Source organism: Mustela putorius, unplaced genomic scaffold, assembly GCF_011764305.1.
Source record: "Mustela putorius furo isolate JIRA1106 unplaced genomic scaffold, ASM1176430v1.1 tig00003871_pilon_pilon_pilon, whole genome shotgun sequence".
NCBI lineage: Eukaryota > Metazoa > Chordata > Mammalia > Carnivora > Mustelidae > Mustela > Mustela putorius.
In genome coordinates, this window is record NW_025422023.1 from 9822169 (window position 1) to 9840027 (window position 17859).

Sequence of the window (17859 nt, forward strand, 5' to 3'; positions counted from 1 at the left end):
CTTCTATAAACCTAGAAACAAGAAAAAATACAAAAAAAAAAAAAAGAAAAAGAAAGAAAAAAAGAAAAGAAAGAAAGAAAAAACCCAAAAAACAAAAGGTCCTTCTTGACCAATAGTCTACCTATGGCTCCCAAAAAGGTAAGAACTGGGTTGAAAGTTCCCAAGCACTTTACAAACATTAAAAGTTGACCAATAGCTTTCAAATCAAAAGCTTTAAAGAAGATTCTATATTCTCAATCTCTCCTCTCTCTTTGTCTTTGGACTGGATCTTTTGGGTAGTCTACTGGAGTAACTCTCTACAACATTTCTTGTAGACAAACACCTGGCTCCCTTACACCTTCTTAATTAAGAAATTCATCCATGCTTCTAGACAGCAACAATAATTCCAATTTAAAATACTTTTTAAAGTATGTCTTTAGCACATACGGTTACTTGCTAAAATGTGTATTGTTCTCAATGACAGTGGGTAGCTTTTCTCCTTATACAAGGTTTTGAAAATAGTACTAGGCTGCTTAGAAATTCATTAACAATTAATAAAATTTTTAGGCCAAAAATTTTATGAAAATCACTTTTTAAAGGTATCATTTTATTCTTGGGCATATTTTAACTATGAACAACATATCATCCATATACTTACATTATGAGAATATAAAAGAAATTAAATGTGTTACAGTGGTTAATAATCATTTTAAGAGTTACAGACTGTGAAAAATATCCATTCACTCAAACAGAAGAGATTCTATCTTTAATGAGTACAATTCAGAAAAGTTCTTTGCATGCTTCAGCCAATATTTAAACCCCACTAAGATCTGACTTGGCTTTGTGCTACAGACTGGACTGCGTTCTCCCCCAAAATTCATATATTGAAGCACTAACTCTTAATATAATGATACTTAAAGTTGGGGCCTTTGGGAAATAATTAGGGTTAGATGAGGTAATGCGAGTGGTGTCCTAGTCCAACTAGATTAGTGGTCTTATTAGAAAAGACACCAAAGAGCTTGCCTGACCTTTCTCTCCACCATGGCAGACAGTTAGAAGTCAGCCATTTGCAATCCAAAGACAGACCTTTTACCAGAAAGACATTGACCCTTTTGAGCCCTCGATTTGGACTTCCTGCATCCAAAACCGTGAGAACACTAATTTCCATCATTTAAGCTATCCAGTTGATAATATTCTGTTATGGCAGCAAGAGCTGACTGACACTCTATGCATGGCATTTGAGAACGCGAAAGTTGGTGTTAACTGTTTGACCATGAAGCTCTGCAATTCCCTTCGCAACAGAAACAATGAAACTAAACATGTAAGATGCGCGTAAAAAGAGATCACTTACTACTGATTACTAAGATGAAAAAAACATCCAATACACCAAGATGTGTGCAGATGTCGAAATAGAATTGCAAATGCCTTAAAGTGCACATTTCGACATCTCTCTGTTTTTTTAATGCCCAAGTATGTGTCTAAAGCTATTTCTTGTCCAAGCCATGACAATGGGTTTGGATTTATGACAAGGATAGATGTGTGTCATCTGTAGAAGAGGGGACACCACTCTGAATGCTCTGTTAACAGTCTTCCCGTTGTCCTTGGCCAACTAGGGGGATGATAAGCTAATGGAAGGAGAAAATAGCTCAACTGGAGGAAGGAAAGTGGGAAACATTTCTTTGTCACGATGAAGCCGCCCAGGAGCATAATGGCTAGACTCAAACATTAGAGTCCATGTGGTCAAACTGCCCACAGCATGATTCCAGGAATAAATGGGTATAGTAGCATAAACATCAAATGGTACTGTTCCCCTACAAGGAAGTCTTAACCTACTTGGACTTAAAGTTCCTCCAACTCTAAACTAGGATGAAAATGGGAAGCTGCCCATAGATAATTTCCAAAGTCTTCTCAGAATTAGCATACTAAGACTTCCTAAAACTTGAAACTGTTTTAAGCAGTTCTTTTCAAACTCAGAAGGTGACTCATTAGTGGGTCAAGAAATCCACTTACCACGTCACAGTCAGCATTTTTTAAGGGGCTAAAAATATAATAGAAACTAGCACCGCCGCACCTCACAAGAGTAAGTGTTACGTAGTGAGACTTGCTCCAGTTAGACAGCAAGCACACAACTCCTGGGTCACAATATAAAATTCATTTTTTTACTATAAATGGCAGTGAGGAGTTTGAAAATCACTGCCCTCAAAAATGTTTTAATTGTGCATCACACATCATTAAAGACACTCTCCTCCATACAGCTGGGGGGGAAAATCGTGTAGCCAAAGGAACATACAATCAGTACTGGAAATAGCTTATTGAAGTCTTGAAGATCTGTGCAGCATCTATGTAGAAATTTTGGCTGGACAGGTTGTCATGGATAATAACACCTGGACACTGGCAACTGCTCCATCTCCAGAAAGAACAAGGAGGTGGAGACATGACAAAACTCTAGGCCTCGCCTAACTGAGATACTCTTAACTATGGAGAACCAAGAAACTGATGGCTACCAGAGAGGAGGTGGGTGGATGGATGGGGGAAATAGCGGATGGGGATTAAGGAGTGCACTTGTCGGGATGGGCCCCCGGTACTGCCCGGAAGTGCCAAATCACTAAATCACACACATGAAACTGCTGGAATTTAAAGAGAAACTAAAAAAAAAAAAAAAAAAAAAAAAACCAAAAACCAAAACTAAAACTAAAAACAAAAAAAAATCCTCTACGCCTTGCCTAGAATGAGGAGAGAATATTCACAGAATCCTAGCAGTGTTGATGGCAGGCCTGATTTATTTAAAATCTTTTGCTATCAGCCAGCAAGTAGGATGCCTATAGCTTGAAGCAGCTGCCTAGTTAGCTTTACAATCTCAATTTCCATAATGCTTTGATGTAACAAAGTTGAACCGGCAACAAAGAGAGCAGTTGTCTAAGAAAGGGTGGTATTTCCCAGCCAACACCCTAAGGACAAACAGGATGAGAGCCCAGTGCCTGAACACTGAGGTGACAACAAAACCGGTGGAACCGTTGAGGAAGGTCAAACATCCTGTCAAACACACCCTTTCGGCTCCAAAACAAACAAGGAATAAATTATGAAACCAGCAGGAGCCACAAGGGGAGGATGATGAGCCTGAATAGTATGTCTTCATAAAACCCCCTGAGCTTTTTTACCATGTGCTTTACATTTATGTACTGAGCTTTTTTCTTTCCATCCATTTGTTTTTACAACACCCCTATTCTCAAGAGTACCACCCTGCTGTTTGCTGCGGTCCTTTGAGCTTTTTGCTCCTAGAGGCAAACTCCAGCAAGCCAACACCCTAATATTCAGTGGGCTGACGTCTAATTTGGAGATATTTTCTCAGTGTCTGACTTAAACTCCTTGAGTCTCTTGCCACATTAAGGTGATCTTAAATCTCAAATGGGTCTTCTATAGAAGAAGGGCCCAAGTAAGGAATGAGTAAAGGTAAGGGGATTGAGATTTGTATCATACACGTGATCTCAGATTATATTTGAAATCATTTAACCAAGGAGTTCCATGCACTTCTACTTCTCCTACTCCCTTTTCCTCACCAATTCTGACTAGCCAGAAATTTTTGTTTTGTTTTGCTGTTTTTGCGTCTTTCCCCGACATTACTTTGTGGAAATGCTAATACAGGGAGGGGAGGGGCAGGGTTGAATGATAAGGGCCACTTCCTCATCCAACATTCTGTAGCGTTAAAAATCTGCTTGTGGTAAATGCCAAAGAGTCAGGCAAGATTTGAAATTACCCAGCGTGGGAAGCCTGAGTGGCTCAGTTGGTGAAGCAACTGCCTTAGGCTCAGGTCATGACCCCAGAATTCTGGGATAGAGCCTGCACTGGATTCCCTGCTCAGTGGAGAGTCTGCTTCTCCCTCTTCCACTCCCTGCTGCTCTGCCTACTTGTGCTATCTCTGTGTCAAATAAATAAATAAAATCTTTAAAAAAAAAAAAAAGAAAGAAAGAAAGAAAAATTACACAGTGTGGATAATGATAAAGGCACTGAACTTGACTAAATTTGGTCAGGTTCCCATGAAGCCTTAGTCTTGCATCCATCCTTATAGGGCCTGCATTGTCTGGTTTTAGCAAGAATCCTGCTAAGTTATTTTACAGATAATCCTCCATCTTTCATATCTGATCACCCCGGCCTGCCTTCAGCAAGAATCCTATTAAGTTTGCTCAACCCAAATCCCTCCAACCCACCCATGATGCTTCCCCATAGTAATTTTCCATTCAATGACCCCCACCTGCTCCGTGGCTATAAATCCCCACTTGTCCATGATGTATTTGGAACTGAGCCCAGTCCTACACTGAGGTCCCTTCTCCTCTACTGCAGCAGTTCTTGAATAAAATCTGTCTTTATCACTTATACTACTGTTGTACTATGCTATAAGTATCATAAGCATGTAATTGTACTATGCATTGCATAAATGCTTTTCTTCATTCAAAAAATATTTCTGGAATCATAAAAGTCTGGGTATAATATTGATGGGAGGAGGGGAAGGTGGGGGAAGCTGAAGGATGACAACTAAGAAAGAAATTGCACAAAGGTAGTAAGTCCTAAGATTCTCCATCAAGAAACCTAATAATTGTGGCAGAAATAAATCTCACACCCATATCCATAAAACCAGAGAAAAAGTGTTAAATTCATGAAAGATAATTATAAAAAACTAGGAAAGTTTCTATAAAAGAGAAATGATATGCAGAGGAAATTGTCAAAAACAACTTTGAGGTTAGACCTCCCAGAAGGTAGACAGAGGATATTGCCACAGGGGTGACTGGGGGACCTTCAGAAAAGAAACACATTTGGGAGGTTGATGGCCACTTTGGTTTTAGACATTTTAAGTAACAATGCCTGTGGGATACCAGATGAAAATGGCAAGGGAGTTTTTTCTGAGAAAAGTAGAGGCCATAGATAAGGATGTGGCTGTCTTCTGTGAGGAGATAAGAGATGAGTGGGAGGAAAGGATATCATCAGGACACAGAGCACAGAAGGCAGAGAAAAGCTTTAGGAACAAATAACTTCATTTGGGCAAAAGCAGCAGAAAGAGCCAGAGAATAAGAAAGAGCAATATAAGCACCAAACAGAAGTCATCTAGGCCAGTAACATGTAGTGAATGCCTATTGGTTTTGCCTGCCTGAGATCCTCATCCTCCAGTAACAGACCACCTTCATGCCATGGGAGCTTCCTTCCACGTGATGTATTTGGGGCTGACCAGGGAACATGTCCGTTGTCTGGTAGAGCTACTGGAAAAAATCTTTTTGGACTAGTATTGCTGTGAGTCTGGGATTTCCTCAGGCCATTTTTCTAACATGTGAAAGAAGGTGAACTAATGCACAGAGACAGGTTTCCAACACCACTGTTAATCTCCTAGATATACCTGTGCCTGAAGCTAGACTCTTCAGGCATCTGAGACAGTGAATGGCCTTTGTGACTTAAGCTAATTCATACGAAGAAGTTTTATAACCTACAAATGAAAGAGTCCTGATTGATACATAAAGTAATCATTCAAAAGACATTTTCAAAGCTAGGAAATGAATGCTACATACAGAACCTACAGGGAAAGCAAAAAGATAAGCTTTTCCATTCTTTAAATCTTCTCCAGTCTTCTTATTCTCAACACATAGACCATTTTCTCTAGTTAAATGGCACAGATTAAATAATACAGAACACTCTGACCACCCGATCCCACACCCATCGTGCCAAAGCCTTCACACCACACCAGAAGTGAAATATCATCCCATTCAAAAGTCACCCCAAAGATGGTTTCAGATTCTGTTTTTCCATGAATTGTGCTTCTGCGGAAGCTGAGCAATTCACGAACCCAGTAAGGACACTGCTAGGTATGGTTGTGCTCTCTCTTACAAGGGTCAATGTAGGAAGAGAGAGCACCTTGTAATGTACTTAAACTCAGGGACACTCAAAATTAGAATGAAACACCTAGTCCAGTCTTTTATTTCGGATGTCAAGTAACTGAGCCACACAAAATTTAAATTTCATTACCAGGCCCCAGAGAAGCCAGGAGTAAAACTGGAATTAAGAATCCAAATCTGGGTGTGCCTGGGTGGCTCAGTGGGTTAAGACTCTTCATTTGGCTCAGGTCATGATCTCAGGATCTGGGATTGAGACCCGCATGCAGATCTCTGCTCAGCAGGGAGCCTGCTTCCTCCTACTCTCTCTGCCTGCCTCTTTGCCAACTTGTGATGTCTCTCTCTCGCTCTGTCAAATAAATAAAATTTTTTTTTAATTTTTTTTTAAAGAATCCAAATCTGAAAGAGCCCTGTCTAACCCTTCTCTTTTAGTGACTCTTCTACCTTGCCTTGCTCTGCACACCTGTTGTTTTATAGCAAGAACTCTAGCTACCTTCTGGAACTTGCCGTATATGGAGCCGAGATGAAAGCCAAACAACTCCTCCTTCCCCAGACCCCAAGTGAATGACTCATATGCTGTTCTTTGAACGGGTAAGAGTTTGAGTAAGACTCCTACGAAAATCTTCATCGGCGCTACTCCCATCAAAACCAATCCCACTCCTCCCTCACTGCCATTCCTGTATTCATTCACCAAGCACACATGGATGACGTCTTCTCTGGGCCAGGTGTTCTGAAAGGTGCTGAGAATAAGACACGGCTCCATCTTCAGTAAGCTCACCATTCAGAAGACAAAACATATACATACAAATTTATAGCTATAGAACAATGTAAGAAGGAGAATAATAAAGATATGTGCAAGCTATTGTGAGGGAAGAGGTCTGGGAAGGCATCCGGAAGAACGAGATACGTGTGCTGAGTCCAAAATATTCGTTCAGTGCTTCTGCTGGCTGGAGAGATAAGACAGGAACCACAAAAACTTACATTAGGCAGAAATCAGTAATGCAAGTAAGTATGTGATCAGTTGACAAATGAATTTTGTAGACAATAGTTATTACACGAGTACTGAGAAGCACAGAAAAGCTATATTCCTCTAATCCCCACATCAATTACTAAAGTAGATTTAAGGAGAAATCTGGGATGAAGAAATCAATATCTTAGAAAAGTAAGCTGTCCAAGATGAAATAACCTGTAACTGTTAACAACAGAATTCAGACCAATGTCTTTTTTGTGTGTTTTCTAACTTCTAAGCCCCTACTCTTGGGGCTATACCCTTATTATGTTTTGTTGATTGAACATGGATAAGAACACAGATAATAAAAGGACCACTTAGACCGGGGTGAGGAGTATATCTGTTGCCCCTAAATTGACTTGAGTGATAGAGTTAAATTACTCTTACATCATATTTAGCATTATACCCAAAGACAGAGCTTCAAAACACTCAAACATTAGCCAGGTTTTCTCACCATGGTGAGAATTAAGAAGGAAATGCATAATGGTTTTGATTCTTTGCCATTCAAAGACCCCTCCTACCCACCACCCAAACAGGAACGCTGGACACAATGACCACACCAGCGCAGCAGTGTGTGGAACTGGCACAGTCCTCTCTGCCACCGATGCCTGGCCGCTGACACCACCATGAAGTTCTCCTGCAACAGGACTGTCAAACCTAGAGTACCTCCACATGTGCCATTCTGAATGCTTCACTTCCCCATCACTGTTTTAGAGTCAGTGTTTTTGTAACTCAGGCAGAGAAGTCAACAGGTTAATTTATCCACCCGAGCTACCATCACATAACCACACTGGACTATGACACCAGTATGACTGACATAGGTTGTCAGAACATATGAAGAGGAGGAAAAGATGAAGATCCAAAATAAGTATGTAATGGGCAAGAACCTCTAGAATCCTTGAGATCATATTTACCCCAGTATTCATGAATCCTAATACTAATAATATAATATTGTGTGCCTGGCACACAGTAGGGCTCAGTAAATACTTGTTGAATAAACGAATGCCTAAATGTATGAATGAACTCCTCACTCATCTTCATGGTATTTTTAAAAGCCAATTGCAAAAACATTTCAAGTTCACAGTCGTAACCTAAATGAAATTACAGGAAAGTAAGCAAGTGCAGAAAGTGACATATACATAAGAGTGTTTCATATATGGCAACTAGCCAAGGTTCCCAGAAGAACAACTCAAATACTTAAATGTTTAAAGAGGAATTTGAGTTTAACAATGGGGGAGGTACATTTCTGTCCCTGAAACAAGTGAACAGTCCCATGTACTTATCCTTTCTGGGGTGACTGCACAAGGTCACAAGCAGTGGCAGCCCAGAATCACACTGGCACCAGGAGTGTTCGAAGTAAGAGTGACTGAGAACACCACTTCCAGATTTGTTACTGATGCAATAACGGAACGACCAAACCTTAGTCACAAGGAACGTGAGTACATACCACTTCTGAACCTCCTTGATATTGCTCAACATAAAAATGCACTGAGTCACACTTACCAACATTCTCTTGAACTTTTCCCTCTTACTTTCCTTTCCAAAGTTTTCTCAATACTCTTTTACCAAGATAAGACAGACTTTTCAAAGGTTTGAGCAAAAAACATTCCAGGTAAGTGATCTCTAGTTTTATAGAAATGGCTAATCAAGTGATTCCCGACTCTCTTTTCCTAATTTTTTTTTCATTTTTCCCTCAAGTTTTTCTTATGTTTCTTACTTATGCCACTAGAGTGCTCAGGAAGTCCCACCCAGAATACACATAGACACACAAAGATGCAAGCACACACATGCACATACGTGCACATGTTCACATTTCACTCTCCAAACTATTCCTTAAGAGGAGAGAAAAAGGGCCTTTCCTACATATGCTATTTGAAGAAAGACACCTTGTTTTATGAAACACCATTCAGGGAAATAAGAGTATCATGAAATAATATTCATAGAGTGACATCATTGCTATGAACAGGGTTAGAGAAAACCTGGAGATGTATGCTTCAAAATCTTAACAGTGTTTTACCTTGGGGTAATGAAATTATGGGTGATTTTTATTTTTCTTTTCTGTTTCTCGATATTTGCCAAAGTTTTAGACAACATATATGTATTCCTATCTTAATTTAAAAAATGAAGTTAAATCATGGGAAGTTTCTTAAGTCTCTTCTTCTAGGTTCCTCCGAACACAATTAAGACAAGTTGGAATTTTTTTTCTTTTTCTACTAAAGCAAAAGGAATTTTAGAATCTATGATACACTTTTTAAAAGAGGTTTACAAAGTTTTCTGATTTTACCGTAGCTATTGACATATTTCTCAATCCTGTCCCATCCACATTCAGTTTCTTAAGGCCCTCTCACCCCTAAGAGCCTGGCATGGTATCAAAGCACAGACACTCAGTCTGGACTCTTAACTTTCTGACCCTGACCGGTCTCCAGATGACAGAAGCTACCCTAGCTTCCATCACCTGTAGGATGACCTTCTTGTATTTGCTGCCAGGCTCAAAAGGTCTTTGAGCCTTCCTGCTCACCCAGGGCCTCCACTCAGTCCCTCCAGGATTGAGGTGTAGAAGGTAGGACTGTTCTCCAGGCAGGGCTTGGGCAAATGCCACCAGGGGTGAGAGCTCATCCTTCAAAGTCATCTCACCACTGCATACAAGGAATGACCTTATCCATCACAGCCCCAATTTTATGACAGTCCTTTAGCACAGTGGTTCTCAAAGCATGCTCCAGGGAGCCCTAGGGGTTACGAAAACCCTTCCAGAGAACATATAAGGTTAAACCTACTTTTATAATATTACTAAAACTGCATTTTCCTTTTTCACTTTCATTCTTTTATGCGTGAACAATGGACATTCCGGAGGCTATGTGATATACATCCCAACAGATTGAAGGCTGCAGCATATATGAGGACACAGCTGTCTTCGACTAAGCCCCAACAGTAAAGAGATTTGCAAAAATGTAAAACAACGCCATTCTTCTTATTAATTTTTTATCATGGAAAAAACAGTTGTGTTTTCATCAAAAATGTTAACATGGTATGGACTTATTAATGTTATTTTTAATATGTTAAATATTTAAAATTTTCCTCGACATTAAATTTTATAATGGTAAATATCAATAGATATTAACCACATTTACTAAAGGTCTTTGGTGTTCTCAATACTTATTAAGAGTACAAAGGGGCACAAACTTTTGTCTGCACATAAGAATGACACAGAGGTTCCTATATACCACTTAACTGACCAGTTGGGAGCTTCTGGTAGATCTTACCTACTGTATCTTTCACCCTGCTCATCCTATATTCCCATAAGATGGTTTCTGCTGATGTTTTTGTCACTCTTCTACTCAGACTGGCTCCCCACACAAAAACAAGAAACTTCTCTTCTGCCAAGAGTCTAAAATCCCAACACTGAAGAACTTCAATTATCTACCTCCCAATCTTCCTTTGTCCCTCTACCAACCTGAAAAGCATATCTGAACCCTCTATTCTAATAAAAAGTTTTACTAAGTCTTATAATATACCTTCACTGTGACTTTGTAGGCCCTGCACCCCCACCCCACTTAGAATGCTGATGTATCTCCTCTTGAAGAATCCAACTCCTATCTGTGCTAACATTTGGCCCTCACCTCCTCTGCCTAATAGGGCTATGCTCACCAGACTACTACGCCCATGGTGTTTTGGGAATTCACTGTGTATTATCATCTGTTCATGAAAATGGGTATCTCTTTAATAAGATCACATGAAGATCTAGAAAGGATGGATGTGTTCCTTTTCTATCTTTCTCAACCCTACTGAGGCTTGGGACATGTAAGATGCTCAACTTATCATAATCATTAATTTGCCAGATTAAGGAAAGGAAGGATGGATGAAAAAGAAATCAGAAATTAGCACACAGTACCTGAGTATAATTCTGAGAAAGACAACTGGATAACCTGAGAGTCATTTACCAGTCATTTACCTCTGAAGAGCCAAATTTTCAAGACACAAGTTTCTCTACTCATGCCAGGAAACTTTCCCAGAAGGAACCTGGTGTTGCCTTGATACTACAGATACGCTACACTGTCACCAACATTTCCAACTTGCCCTAGAAATTATAACTATAAGCTATGGAGAAAACCCACGGCTAAGTGAGCAAAAAAAAAACAAAACAAAACAAAAAAACTGACAAAATTCACAAATTAGAAGAGATAAAAACTATTACATCCTTCTACTTTGATAATACACAGGTTTTAGTTTAACATACTATTTCCTTTATACTATTTTAAGAATTTTCAACAAATGAAGGAACTTCTGGTTTATCTTGAATTAAGTGAGACATCTAGGCTGATTTAAAGTTATGTTAGTACGTCAGTATAAAATTTAGTGTTAAAAGGTGGAAGTTTTCATTCATTCAACAAATATTTCCTGAACACCTACTAAATGCCAGATACTATGCTAGTTACAGAAACACAAAAAGTGATTGAAATGCACCTAAGATGTTTCAGACTGTTGCAGGGTTTGGATAGAAATATAGGTAACTACAGGATGGGCTGATAAGGGCTGGGGTAGGATCCCTTAATGTTTAAAAAGGTTAATTAAGCCACCCTAAATGTATGGGATTGTCAGAGGCCTCCAGGAGAAAACAATATCTAAGCTGAGATGGAAAGGAACAAGGAGAAATAGAGTTGGAGAAACAAGGGGGTAGGAATATTACTGCAGTGCCTTAAATATCAGGAAAGGTGCTTAGATTTGATTTAAGAGTAATGAGAAGTGACTTGAGGATGGTGCGATTATCAGATGTGCGTATGAGATATTAAGTCTGGCTGCAATGAGGAGCGCAGGGAGCAAGACTGACGGCAGCAGCAGACCCATGGCAGGCCTTTACTGAGCACCTACTGCATGCCATGCACATGACGGAGTGACAAGATGCAGTAACTCACCTAATCTCCACAACAGTCCCGTCAAGTAGGTAAAATTACCCCCATGAGACAAGAGAGAATCCTGGAGTTTAGACAGACTGAGACAGAAATATGTGGACGTTACAGTGACAGGACTTAGGTGCAATTACGATAAGGGGGGGAGGGGTGTCAAGAACGACATCCAGTTTTCAGTTTCATCACCCAAGCAAGCACAGGGTGATGAGGATCCCTGAGACTGGCCAAACAGGATTACCTGGAGGTTGTGCGGGAGAAAGGTTAGAGTTGATGAGCTCAGTCTGGAACAAGTTTAGACCTGCTGAGTTGGGGAGGAGAGGGGGTTGCACATCAGTGGGCAATGGGGGTGGCCAGACTAAATCTCCAGAGAGAAATCTGAACCCTCTCCTTAGAGAGCATCTACACACAAGTGACTACTGCAGCCAGAGGGACAGACAGGAGGCTGTGCAGAGACAGTGTGCAAAATCAAAGGGAACAGGACTTGAGACAGTACCCTGAGCAACATCAGTAGTTAAAGGACGACCAAAGGACACTGAAACTGAAAAGCAGCAGGGAGGTAAGAAAATCAAGGCACACTTAGTTTCCAGCAAGAAAAGGGTGTGTGTTTCCAGTAGGATGTGCTGCACGTCACCAACACTAATCGGGAGAGGTAAGGCCGGAGAAGCTCCCATTGTATTTACCAATAAGAAGGTTCTGGGTAATGTCCTCCAGGATTAATTTCATGAAAGCTCCAGGGACAGAGCCTGACCACAATGTGCTGTGGAGGGACAGAAGGTGCAGAAATGTAATAGAACTACAAATAGTTCCACGGTCCAGTTATGTACAGAAAACGAGGCACAAGGATCATGATATATTCAGGGGATTCACAGCACAGGGACTTCACGAACACAGCATCTGCCCCAAACCATGAGAAGAAATGGGCATTCAAACTTGGAATATCTGTTTTCCCTGTCCAGTCTGGACCCTTGGTGACTTCTGCCAAATGACTTACTTGTGTCTCAGTTTCTGGGGAAACAGATTGGTCTTCATTCTCTCACAGTACTGTTTTGAGTATCAAATGCCAGTAATCAGGAAATAACACTGTAAGGTTGAAAAATGGCTGTGAAGGAACTAACATCAGGTTTTAGAGCTAACCCTGATTGCTGCAGAGACAACTTCAGCAGGGGGAACAAAAATGGTAACTTTTTTCTTGTTTTACTGAGACAAGGGTAGTATCAGCAGAGAACACCTTCCTACTTCAAACAATTATGCAGGTCCCCATGGCTTCAAGAAGCTCTCTCCCATCAGTTCTACCCTGACTTCCAGGCACATGGATGACAAGAGGGGACACGTGGGTTTTCGGAAAATCAACCAGTCCCTTCTTGGGATACCATTCAGCCTGAGGAACAGAAGTGGAAAGAGCATAGGTTCTGAAGTCTGGTCACCCTGCAATGGAATGCTCACTTTGCCACCTTGGAGCGATGACTCCGAGTGAGAATTTTGGGTTTTGTTTTTTTTTTTTTTAAGATTTTATTTATTTATTTGACAGACAGCCATCACAAGTAGGCAGAGACAGAGAAGCAGGCAGAGAGACGGGGGAGGAAGCAGGCTCCCTGATGAGCAGAGAGCCCTAAGCGGGGCTCAATCCCAGGACTCTGAGATCATGACCTGGGCCTAAGGCAGAGGCTTAACCCATTAAGACACCCAGGTGCTCCCCACCCCCGCCCCGAGTGAGGTATTTAACCTAGCTAAGACTGGCCTTCCTGTAAGATTAGGAGGGTTAAAAGTATAGATTGCTCTAGGCAGTATAGACATTTTAACAATGTTTATTCTTCCAATCCAAGAGCATGGAATGGTCTTCCATCTTTTTGTGTCTACTGCCTAGAGCAATCTATACTTTTAATTCTATTTCAATCAAAATTCCACTGGTATTCTTCAAAGAGCTGGAGCAAATAATCCTAAAATTTGTATGGAATCAGAAGAGACCCCGAATCGCTAAGGAAATGTTGAAAAAAAATAATAAAACAGGGGGCATCATGTTACCTGATTTCAAGCTTTACTACAAAGCTGTGATCACCAAGACAGCATGGTACTGGCATAAAAACAGACACATAGACCAGTGGAACAGAGTAGAGAGCCCAAATATGGACCCTCAACTCTATGGTCAAATAATCTTCGACAAAACAGGAAAAAATATACGTGGAAAAAAGACAGTCTCTTCAATAAATGGTGCTGGGAAAACTGGGCAGCTATATGTAGAAGAATGAAACTCGACCATTCTCTTACACCATACACAAAGATAAACTCAAAATGGATAAAAGACCTCAATGTGAGACAGGAATCCATCAGAATCCTAGAGGAGAACATAGGCAGTAATCTCTTCGATATCAGCCACAGCAACTTCTTTCAAGATATGTCTCCAAAGGCAAAGGAAACAAAAGCGAAGATGAAATTTTGGGACTTCATCAAAATCAAAAGCTTCTGCACAGCAAAGGAAACAGTCAAGAAAACAAAGAGGCAACCCACGGAATGGGAGAAGATATTTGCAAATGACAGTACAGACAAAAGGTTGATATCCAGGATCTATAATGAACTCCTCAAATTCAACACACACAAAACAGACAATCATATCAAAAAATGGGCAGAAGATATGGACAGACACTTCTCCAATAAAGACATACAAATGGCTATCAGACACATGAAAAAATGTTCATCATCACTAGCCATCAGGGAGATTCAAATTAAAACCACATTGAGATTATCACCTTACACCAGTTAGAATGGCCAAAATTAGAAAGACAGTAAACAACATGTGTTGGAGAGGATGTGGAAGAAGGGGAACCCTCTTACACTGTTGGTGGGAATGCAAGTTGGTGCAGCCTCTTTGGAGAACAGTGTGGAGATTCCTCAAGAAATTAAAAATAGAGCTTCCCTATGACCCTGCAATTGCACTCCTGGGTATTTACCCCAAAGATACAGATGTCGTGAAAAGAAGGGCCATCTGTACCCCAATGTTTATAGCAGCAATGGCCACGGTCGCCAAACTGTGGAAAGAACCAAGATGCCCTTCAACGGATGAATGGATAAGGAAGATGTGGTCCATATACACTATGGAGTACTATGCCTCCATCAGAAAGGATGAATACCCAACTTTTGTAGCAACATGGACGGGACTGGAAGAGATTATGCTGAGTGAAATAAGTCAAGCAGAGAGTCAATTATCATATGGTTTCACTTATTTGTGGAGCATAACAAAAAGCATGGAGGACATGGGGAGTTAGAGAGAAGGGGGTTGGGGTAAATTGGAGGGGGAGGTGAATCATGAGAGACTATGGACTCTGAAAAACAATCTCAGGGGTCTGAAGTGGGGGGGAGGTCGGGGTACCAGGTGGTGGGTATTATAGAGGGCACGGATTGCATGGAGCACTGGGTGTGGTGAAAAATAATGATACTGTTATGCTGAAAATAAATAAATGAAAAAAAAAATTAAAAAAAGATTAGGAGGGTTAACGGGATGATGTATTAAGAAGCACTGAGCATGCTACCTGGAACAAGGTAAGTCCTCTGAAAATATTAGCCTCATTCCCCTTACGACAGAAACTGCTTCCTCTCCTAGGGTGAAGGTCCTACTCAGAGTATTTCCTTAACTGAAAAAAGAGAGGGAGGGCGCCTGGGTGGCTCAGTTGGTTAAGCACTCAACTCCTGATTTCAGCTCAGGTCCTGATCTCAGAGTCCTGAGATGGAGCACCGCAGGTAAGATTCTCTCTCTCCCGCTCCCTTTGCCCCTCTCCCTCCTCTCTCCCTCTCCCTAAAATAACTAACTAATTAATTAATTTAATTAAAAATAGAGTACTTCCTTGACTGGCATTCATCCCAAAATTAGGAACAGAGCTAATGTCTCGCTTTTCTCATTACGGTGTGTAGGTGAAATAAGCAAAGAATATCCCTAAATTCTGAGGTTCCTGATCCTAAAGAGAACTGGATCACGATTTGATACACAAACTCAATCAGCTGGTAGCATCAATAGCATTCATTCCTCGACAAAAGAAACTGTGTTTTCTTACACATGTGTATAAAGCAGGATCGATCTGTGACCCGACTCAGAATTAGCCTACGGATTCTACTGTTCCCTTTCACCTGAAGTCTGGGCTACCTTTCATCTCTCACTTATTCCAGTGAGACCAAAGCAGCCCCTGTTCTCTTACTGGCTTTCAACAAACAAGGCCAGCTGACATGAAGGGCCCTGGATTCTGCCAGCTTGTAAAACCCATACAGAGATCCTAAAGTAAATCTAAACTTCAAACCACAATTACATGAATTTCTGGAAATAGAACATAGACTCCCTACCATTCACATTTCAGTAGTGATGTAAATTTTGGACAAGAGTAATAAAATACAGCTAACTCCTAAATGTAGCCTCAGAAGTAATCTGGAGGAGAGGAAATGCCCATGGTCTGAAATACCCAATAGCATCCCATTAGCCTATACACCTAAAGTTTACATTTTTAGGAATTTATCAGGAGTGTTTGATCAAAGGGAAGCAGAGGCAAAAGGTAAAAGACTCTTGAGGTGAGAGTTGTCATGGAAACTAACACTGAAACCAGCACTAGACTGACATATTTCTCATTGAACTTTTCATTTCATTAATCCTTGCTGTCTTTTTAGAGCAGTGCTTTCCGTAAGTTGACTGACCCTGGGGTACTCAGGCCTCCAGTAAAAGACAATTTTGTTAAAAACAGTATAGCTATACCAAGTAACATAGTATTATAATAACTATGCATTGAGCACATATTTAAGCCAGGCCATACGTGTTTTACATGTACTCTTACATGTTATTTAATATTTGAAGTAATATAGGCAATGACAAAAATCTTTGAGTTGTTACACGTAATGCAGTAAATATTTAAGTGTCTGAAATACAGTGATTGTTCAGTCAATGTTATTATTTTTCTTATTTTTTAGTTCAAACAACCACCTATGAGTAAGGATCATTTTTTCAATTCACAGGTGTAAAACCTAAGGATTAAGGAAGTTAAATGACTTGCCTGTGATTCCCCAGCTAATAAGTGACAGAATTAGAGTTTCAGCCCAGGTCTGTTTGATTCCAGAGGCCAAACTGTTAACCATTATGTTGTATTCTCTACTCCAGTTTGAAATCTAAGGAGCTCACCAAATAAATCGATGGCAACTCTGGATTATTTTTAAGCTGGGTTCGTGGAACTAAAGCCTTCAGGCCTTATCAATGCACACCTGTTTTTGTTCTCTAGCCATTCACTTCGTAATAAAAAAAGTCAAGGTATTAGATATTTGGACTTGGAAGGCTTAATACTACTTTTCAGGTTAACACCTTTGATCTAGATTCACAGATTTTTGTTTTGCTCTCTGTAAACTCCAGGCCAAGAAAAACAACAGAGGATCTTTGGAAGGAGACAGAAACCAGTTGAAACAAGGCTCTATTCTAGAGATTTTCTATGTTCCCAAATCCCATCATCACAAAGGTAATTCAATGTTAGTTTCATTTCTTTATAAAATAAATCGCAAGACCTGGCAAACCCATTTGGCTCCTGAAACAGACAACTGGGAATATTTTGAGAATAAATTAATTAGTTTCAATTACAAGCAGGAACCTACTGTTTGTTATCTGGAGTTGGGGATGGGAAAACTCTGAAAACTACAGTTTCTTAGGTAGTCTCGAGTTCAGTAACATTCTTTTTTTTTTAATAATAAATTGCATGGTAAATGATCCTAATATTAATTGTTTGCATCTAGCAATATGGACACTCCTTTGAGGAAATGCCACTCTGAATATAAGTAACTCACAGACCCTTATTACCAACCACATTAAGCTGCCTTCATAAAGGGGTTGCTTTTCTTTTCCCTGAGGAATATCAATCCCTCTCAACTTCAGGCCTCATTTTCCATTCCTATTTATAGTCCTATTTTTCTCCCCCAACCACTACCATCACCAAAAGAAACAGGTAACATAGGGGATTCAACGTACATTAAATTTAAAGGGGAAAATAAAGACTTTTAAACTACAGTCACAGTTTAAACGCAATGGGGTTTTTGTTTTGTTTTTCTTAAATTTTATTTATTTATTTGACAGAGAGAGAGA

At 40.2% G+C, this 17859-nt stretch overlaps 1 protein-coding gene across 3 annotated transcripts in view; it reads right to left on the reverse strand.

Moving 5' to 3' along the window:
* Nucleotides 1-17859, reverse strand: part of SLC39A8 (solute carrier family 39 member 8) — an 84102-nt gene that overhangs the window by 58249 nt on the left and 7994 nt on the right. The gene's annotated exons all lie outside the window — the stretch shown is intronic.